The sequence below is a fragment of the Balaenoptera borealis genome (assembly GCF_965194805.1).
Source record: "Balaenoptera borealis genome assembly, chromosome: 20".
Classification (NCBI taxonomy): domain Eukaryota; kingdom Metazoa; phylum Chordata; class Mammalia; order Artiodactyla; family Balaenopteridae; genus Balaenoptera; species Balaenoptera borealis.
Window position 1 is genome coordinate 30,216,437 of NC_138879.1, and position 9,019 is coordinate 30,225,455.

A 9,019-nucleotide genomic window follows, 5' to 3' on the forward strand; every position below is an offset into this window, starting at 1 on the left:
CATAGCTTTTTTGACCTATCATGTTTCCTTTTGCCACTGATCAAATCAACTAAGAGCAAATCAGCAAACACTCATTTCCATTTTTCCTCCAACTTCCCTTTGGTTCTTTAGGTCTAAAAATGTGGGGGAGAGAAGGGTGGGGATGAAGGAGTAATAAAGCTGCTCTTTAATAAACCAGGAGGCACTAGTTAATGTCAGGTTCCACCTTAAGTGTCCTTTGATTTAAAAACCATCATCATCATAAAAAAAGACAATTGTAAGGGAAAAGTTAAAGAAAGTTAATTAGACCTTTGAAATTAAAATCAATACCATTAACTTATAACTAAACATAGCTGATTACTGATTCAACCATCTCTCCAAGACTTTAAAGGATAATGATGAATTATAAAAGACCTGAAACCATAAAGAGGGAGCAAATAGGAAAAAATACAACAAATGCTAGACACAAATATATTTCTGGAAGACAAAAGTCATTGTTTCTCCTTATAGATTAAGAAAATCAAGACATAATAGTCAAAAAGTGGAAGCAACACAAGTGTCCATCAATACATGAATGGATATCATGAATGGATATATCATATTATTACAATAGAATAGAATACAATAGACTATTATTCAGCCTTTAGAAAGCAAGGAAATTCTGACACATGCTACAACATGGATGAACCTTGACAACATTATGTTAAGTGAAATGAACCAGTCACAAAAGGACAAATATTGTATGATTCCACTCATATTAAGTACCTAGAGTATTCAGACTCATAGGAACAGAAAATAGAATGGGGGTTGCTAGGGACTAAGGGGAGGTGGAAATTAAAAGTTTGTGTTCAATGGATACAAAATTTTAGTTGGAGAAGTTGAAAAAATTATGAAGGTGGATGATAGTGATGGTTGCACAAAAATGTGAATGTACTTAATACACTTAAAATGGTTGAAATTTTATGTTAATTATTAACATAAATTTTTTGTTAATAAATTTTGTTATATATATTCTCACAATAAAAAATCAGTAGGTATGAATCTCAGTTCACAGACTCTGAAGTTCAAGAAATTTATCTTTATTTCTATTTCAAGCCCTAATGAACTAAAGTGACAAAATATTTGTCTCAATTACTTAATCTTACCTGCCCCTTTCCCTCCTTTTGTGCAAGTGTCCTGGGAAAGGAATCTCACATAGGATCAAGTTTCTCAGGATGTTAGTACCTACCTTGTCATCAACTGATCTGCTAAGACATTGTCTACTGAGATATCTATTAATCCAGGACCATGCAAATTCCAATTAAGAAATCCCCTTTTTTCCCATGTAAAACTGACTTAAAATATTGTCTGTGAGTCTGGATATAGCTGGGATCTTGTTGCCTACCTAGGGAAGATCCAGGGCCCACAAGCAGGTTCTAAACCTTCTCAGCTTTTAAGTTCCCTAAACCTCTCTAGTCTCTTGCTCCCTCTCTTAGGCCCATGAAACTTTCATTACCTCTACTCCATTTTTTCCCCCTTTTCTAACACTGAGGAAATCCTTTTTTCAATCTGAATAGTAGTGGGTGATATTTAGTAAAGCTCTGTGGAAAGGTCTTTTTTTCTGCCTCTTGTTTTCCCCAAACATTTGTGTAGTCTCTGGTCTATAAATGTTTAAACATTTGGAATTTAAAAGTTAGAGCCTACTAGGCTTTTTTATGGTTTATATTGTGACAATCCTTTTCCAAGATAAGGAGCACAGAATGGAACATCTGAAAAGGAGTGGAAATGGAGGAGGGAGAAGGAATGGAAAAAATAACTAACATATAAATAATATCATTCAACTATGCAAAACAGTTAAGTGTTATTAAGAGACATCTTTGCATTCGTTAAATGCAAAGTAACCATTCCACAGTGTTCAGAGGTCTGGAGCTGCAGAAGTTTTCATGCAATACCTAAAGGCTAGGCAGCTATGTGTATCCTGGCTACCCAGAAACATTCTTCTCTTGCTCATCCTCTTTCCTTTCCTTCCCTTTACACTGCTCTACTTTCTTTGGTATTCTCTCCCTTGTGTGCTCTGTGCAAAATAGTAAAAAAAAGAGTAATTTTAAAAAGGTATAAATTCTAACAAAAAACGGTAGTAGGCTTCTTTGGGAAAGTAATGCAAAAAAATCATTCTCTCTATGATAACATATGTGGAACATGTATGGGTAGAGTACTGAGCCAGAGTTTTATAATATTTAAAACTCCCAAGAATTCTTTCACATAAAGTGAATAGCCTTATTTTATGGAAGAAGAAACAATGCCTGTGCAATTAAATATGTTGGGCACTTTTATTCCAGTCATTCAGCTATTAAGTGACATAGCATTCCAGAGCAGACCTTTGTCCTCAAATCCCATACTTCTGAGGGAATTCTTTGCTCCCATTCACTAATACTCACAGTGTCATAAGTTTGTATAACATTTCATGCCTCTGAAAACATCTTGAAAATTTCTCCAGGAACACAGCTGTCAAATCTAATAGCCAGGACAAAGTCTCCTAACAGCCTCCAGAACAGTTGCTTTCCCAAAGGGAGACAACTTGCTGTTTTTCTCACAGCACTGTTGTCCGTAAAGTGGTTTACAGATCTCTGTTATGGCTTAACCCTTCAAGGGAGTTGGGTTCATGTTCTATTCAAATGTGTGTGTGTGTGTGTACACATGGTTTGCAGGAATCAGTTGGCAAACAGAAAAGATGTAGATTGGTGATTGGCAGACAAAGATCAATAACTGAAACTGGATAAACTGACATCAAACAAACCTTACATACCATGTTTTGCTTTTACACCCTTGACATTGCTACTTCTTACACTGTTTTCAGCATTCTGTTGACTTCCTTATGTCATTTTGCTCTAAATTAAAATGTATGGGAAGAAATGAGAAGTCATTTTGTTACAAGTTCAATTATTGATATTCTCTTCCTTTGACAAGTCCTGATTTGCTTTCCAACACTATCACATATGGTTTAGTTTATTTTCTGTCAATTTTCTCACTTTAAATAAGTTAAAATCTCTTTTATATCGGGATATTGATTTTGCTCTTTAAAAGGATTCTCTATTCCATTATCCTTCCTGATCAATTCAGATCACTTTGCATGAGAAATTCTCCCTTTTCCTTACCACACAAAATGTCTTTGTTTTTATTTCACATTTCTCTATATGTCACTTGCGGAGCATTTAATTATATCCCCAGAATTTATTTTGAAAGGTGTTGATTTTCTCTAAAAAAGTCAGGCCACATGACAATTTCAACTTCTTTTTTAAATGTGTGTTTTTGCTTATTTATTGAACGCATATTTGTATTACCAGACATCATAGACAGTGCTGAGGTTAAAATAATAATAATCATTATTAATTAAAGTGAAATTTAAGATAATGAATATTATTATAACAATGTATATTAAGTTGTCACCAAATGCTAGGCAGTATGCAAAAGGGCTTTATGATTCTTTAAGTATAATAATAAACATTTATTGAAGTTTTGTGTCCTGCGGAATTTCTATGTAGTTTATATAAAGTATATACATTATTCTCAGAAACACTCTATAATATAGGTACTCTAAATTATTTCCATTTTCAGATGAGAAGCTAAGGCAAAGAAGAAATTAATGACTTGATCAAAGCTAGTAAGTGGCAGAGCCAGGATTCTAAGTCTCTTAATCACTACACTTTTTTGTAGGTATTGTTATTATTGTCATTGTATATTTTGATTTACTACTTAGAAAGAAAATAAAAGATCAAAGTCCACCATAGAAAACACTTAAATCCCCATTTACCTACAAATTTACCTAGAAAGTTACATCTCTCTTTCCCAGCATCTACTTTAGTAGGTATGACAAAAGAAAGCCTCAAGAGTATTTAGTGAGTTGCCTCCAACCTCATAGCCCTTTTAAAATATCACAGTTTTTGGATAGGTTGAAGGACTCAAATAGGAGTAAGAAGCTCAGTTTTACATATTTTTTTCCTAATTTTGTCTTAAAGTGGTATCTTAACTACTATTTAATAACATTTGCTTTTACAAGTTCCTCCTGACCGATATCACAGATACTATATTAGGTTTTGCTATAATGATTATGACTTTGTCACCTGTCCTAGCTAATTTAATATTTTTAAATAGCCCTTGAAATAGTTCTTTCTGGAGTTTTTCAAACCCTGTTAGACAATTACTTGATGATAGGGAATCTTATTTTGTCTCTGTTTCACCATTATCCTTTAGTGTCTTTCTCAGAGTAGGAACTCAGTAAGTGCTTGTTGAAATGAATTAAAAGAAATTCACCTCCAATAATAGTTAATGGTTCACAAAATTACTATCACACATTTCTTAAACTGTAAGTTAGTTCAGAGGTTTGAGGGCCTGGGCAGATAGTTGAGAAATTTAGTTCTCTTCAGATTTGATTGAGTTTCTTATCATGTCTTCCTATTTAAAAAAAAATTAACTATCAATACTTTCTATTGAATTTACATATGATAAAATGTGCATATCTTAAGTGCAGAGCTTACTGAGATTTTACTAATGTATATTCCCCTCTAATCATCATCTCAAATCATGATTTACAATATTTCCATAATCTGAGAAACTTTATTTGTGCCCCTTTACTCGGTCTGTCACCACCACTCCAACAGGACTAGAAGCATTCAGTGATTTGATTTCTATCGTCATGAATTTGTTTTTCCTATTCTAAAACTTCACATAAATGCAGTTGTATGACAGGTACACATTGGTGTAAAACTTTTTTTTGTTTTAGTTCAGCATTATATTTTTAAAATTAATTTGTGCTGCTGTATGTTAATTTTAAAGATCTTATTGAATTTATTCAACAATCCATGAATTGGGCAACATGCAATGTAAGAAATAGAAAGGAGATTCAAGGAGCTGTACAAAGTGAGGAGAATTTTATAGGTAGAAATGAGTGGGACAAGGAAATTACTAGCAAAGTGTAGATTGTGGCGAGGTCACTTTCATTTAGGGGACTGCGGGGGTGGGGGTCTATCAGGTAGATTACCTCATTAGTTTTGATTAGGTAACGCCAGATTGACTAGTTTAAAGTTCCACTCCTGGGAGAGGCCAAAACTAATAACGTTAATAAGTCTTGGTTTGGTGTTTTGGACTTACACAGGTGACTCAATTTGGAGCCTCTTGTCTTTTTTTAAACTTACATTGCAGACTAGTATTCCATTATAACATATTATACTACAATATGTTTATTAATTCTCCTTGTTTTGAACATTCCAGTTGTTTCCAGAATTTTCCCATGGTGTATAAATCTCTTATGATTTTTCTAAAACAAATCTTTATGGGGACATATATTATCATCTTTCCTGAGTAAATGCGTGGTAATAGAATTACTGAGTCATATTATATGTGTGTTTAACTATAAGAAAATAGAATTGTCAAATAATTTTTTAAAGAGTTGTAATATTTTGTACTCTCAAAAATGATGGATCAGAGTTTCAGTTGCTTCACATTCTAACATTTCTTATTGTTAATTTTTTTTAAACCATTCCTGTGGGTTTGATGCACTATCTCTTAAGGGTTTACACTGTGGCCAATAACAGTGTGTATTATTTTATGTGATTTTGGTCCTTCCTGTGTCTTCTTTTGTGAAGTATTTATTCAATACTTTTTTCTTAATGTTTGTCTTTAACATTGATTTGTATGAGTCTTCACACATTCTGCATGCATATTCTTTGTCGGATACATGTATTGTAATTTTTTTCCCTCAGTCTGTGGTTTGCCTTTTCATTTTCTAAATGGTTATTTGAAGAACAGAAGCTTTGCATTTTGATGAAGAGGTTACTTTTTTAATTTATTTTTATTTGTTTATACAATATATAGAGCACATCAAAAAATAAATAAATTATAAAAAATGAAAAATTAGCTATTTTAAAAAAAAATGTCAAAGCTTGTAGCTATTTCATGCCATTAAACCTGTATATTATGTTAGACATAGCACATGCATGGAACTTCAAGTCTCCTGTGAACCAAAGCAAAGAGAGAATTTAATAGCTCACGGTGACTATTAGACAAGGAGAAATATGAGATAAGCAGAGTTATTTCTGATAATGAAACTTATAGAAAATTCTTCACAATGGACTTTCATAAAGATGATACTGTAGTACTGCAGTGAGGAGTATTTGCAACAACACTCTTTTACTAAATAGAATAACCAGTTGAACCATTATATTCATTCTCCATTGTCTTTTGCCTGCTCTGTGCCTTTGGAGGCTGGTCTCCTTGGGCTCCCTCTATGGGACGTTGTCGCATTTTAAGAGAAACCAACAAGAGACCATGGGCAGAGGAGAAGTAGTTCATGGTGTTTATTCATCCTGCTCTCACCATGCAGGGCTGATGGTTTCAGCAGTGGTTACATTTCTCCATCTCAGGCAAGAGGTCCTGTTGGGTTGGTTTCTCCCACAGTCACAGCTCTTATATGGTTCTGGTAAAAGCATTCTTTCTCTTGCTTCTTCAGATCTAGTGATGCATTGCTATTCTTTGTTGGTTCTTTTAACCCTGCCAACTGTTAATCATTCCTTCTCCAGGCTCTCTTCCATTAGCTTTTGAGTTTACCATTTCTTTCCTGCCAGAAATAAGAGCCAGCCTATAAAATTCTTTATTGTAATGTCCTTCAGAATATGGTAAAACCACAATGGCAAGGGTAATTCACCAAAAACAATTCTTCAGTGTTGTGTGTGGATCTCTGATACTTTGCATTAATCCATGGACATAATTTACATTATCTCTAAAAAATGACTTGACTCCTGTTTTTCAAAATAAAATACAAATACAAATAAAACACAGAGCAATATTCCACAGTTTCAGAAGCCACAGAGCAAACAAACCTTATCCCAAATGCTGTTTTCTCTCAAATGTATGTGTTTTTTTAAAATTTTTTTATTTTGCCAGATATGTGTAGAAATAAGTTATTTTTATATTTTCGTGTTGGAACAATATTGGGCTTATTTTTGCCTGTTGGTTATTGTTGTTATAATTCAGAGAGGGTTACTGGAAATCTTTGTGGGTTTATGCTATCTGGAACCTGATTATCATTTTGATGATAAGCACGTTGGATTGGAGTCCTCCATGGCCAACTAGCAGAAAGAAGTAGATTCTTGAGAAGTCTTATGAGACCTGCAAAGGAAAATTTTCTTAAGCTTCAAGTATTTGAATATTTAACTCTCATGATTTAAATGCACATAATAAGAAGTATATGTGTACATGAGATGTGTATATTATTTTTTAGAGCAATGGCTTGAATCTAATTTATAGTTGACTGTTAATCTGAAGTTTAATGTAGCATTTTGGTCATTATTTTTCTTCACCAGCTGCACTCCTTCATGACACTGTTTCCCATGGAAATCAGTCCTTGGGTCACAATTTGGAGTGGCAACTTCAGCAAAAATGTGACAACACTTTCTTACAAATCTTCTTAAAGAAATTGTTAGTTTGCCTGCTTTTAATTTTTTCTCCACATTCTCCTCTTCTTCTCATTTAAATGAGTTTCTCATGAGTAAGAGCAATACAACTATCTATCATAAAATATTAATGCTTCATTACCAACCTCCTTTAGTACTTCTATTATTTTTTCTAGGACTGCCATGATAAGTACCACAGACTGAGTGGTTTAAATAATAGAAATTTATTGTTTCACAGTTCTGAGTCTAAAAGACTCCAGAGTCTTTGGCAAGGCCATTCTCTGTTTGCAGATACTAGGAAAGAATATGTTCCAGGCCTCTCTCCTTGGCCGTGACAGTATAACTCCAGTCTTAACATGGGTTCTTCCTGTGTGCATCTGTGTCCAAGTTTCCCCTTTTTATAACTAATATTGGATTAGGGGCCCACCTTATATCATTATGATCTTATCTTAACTAATTATATCTGCAATAACACTATTTCCAAATAAGGTCACATTCTGAGGTACTGGGAGTTTGAACTTCAACACATAAATTTTAGGGGGATACAATTCAACTCATAACAGTAGTATACCAATTAAAATAATTTTCTTTATATCACCTGTTCAGATGCAACACATACACTAATACAATACTATTTGTATATTATTTGTTTTTGTTAGTTTTGAATGAATATATTGTGATTCATTTTAAAAATCAATGTTTTATTATTAACAAATTGAAGGATAAAAACCATGTGATAATTTCAACAGATGCAGAAAAAGCTTTTGACAAAATTCAACATCCATTTATGATAAAAACTCTCCAGAATGTGGGCATAGAGGGAACTTACATCAACATAATAAAAGCTATATATGACAAACCCACAGCTAACATCATTCTCAATGGTGAAAAATTGAAAGCATTTCCTCTAAGATCAGAAACAAGACAAGGCTGCCCACTCTCACCAGTATAATTCAACATAGATTTGGAAGTTTTAGCCATGGCAATCAGAGAAGAAAATAAGTAAAAGAAATCCAAATTGGAAAAGAAGAAATAAAATTGTCACTGTTTGCAGATGCCATGATAATATACATAGAAAATCCTAAAGATGCTACCAGAAAACTACTAGAGCTAATCAATGAATTTGGTAAAGTAGCAGGATACAAAATTAATGCACAGAAATCTCTGGCATTCCTATACACTAATGATGAAAAATCTGAAAGAGAAATTAAGGAAATACTCCCATTTACCATTGCAACAAAAAGAATAAAATACCTAGGAATAAACCTACCTAAGGAAGCAAAAGACCAGTATGCAGAAAACTATAAGACACTGATGAAAGAAATCAAAGATGATACAAACAGATGGAAAGATTGGTAGAATCAACATCGTGATAATGACCATAATACACAAAGCAATCTACAGATTCAGTGCAATCCCTATCAAATTACCACTGGCATTTTTCACAGGACTAGAACAAAAAATTTTACAATTTGTGTGGAAACACAAAAGACCCCGAATAGCCAAAGCAATCTTTAGAGACAAAAATGGAGTTGGAGGAATCAGGCTCCCTGACGTCAGACTATACTACAAAGCTACAGTAATCAAGACAGTATGCTACTGGCACAAAAACA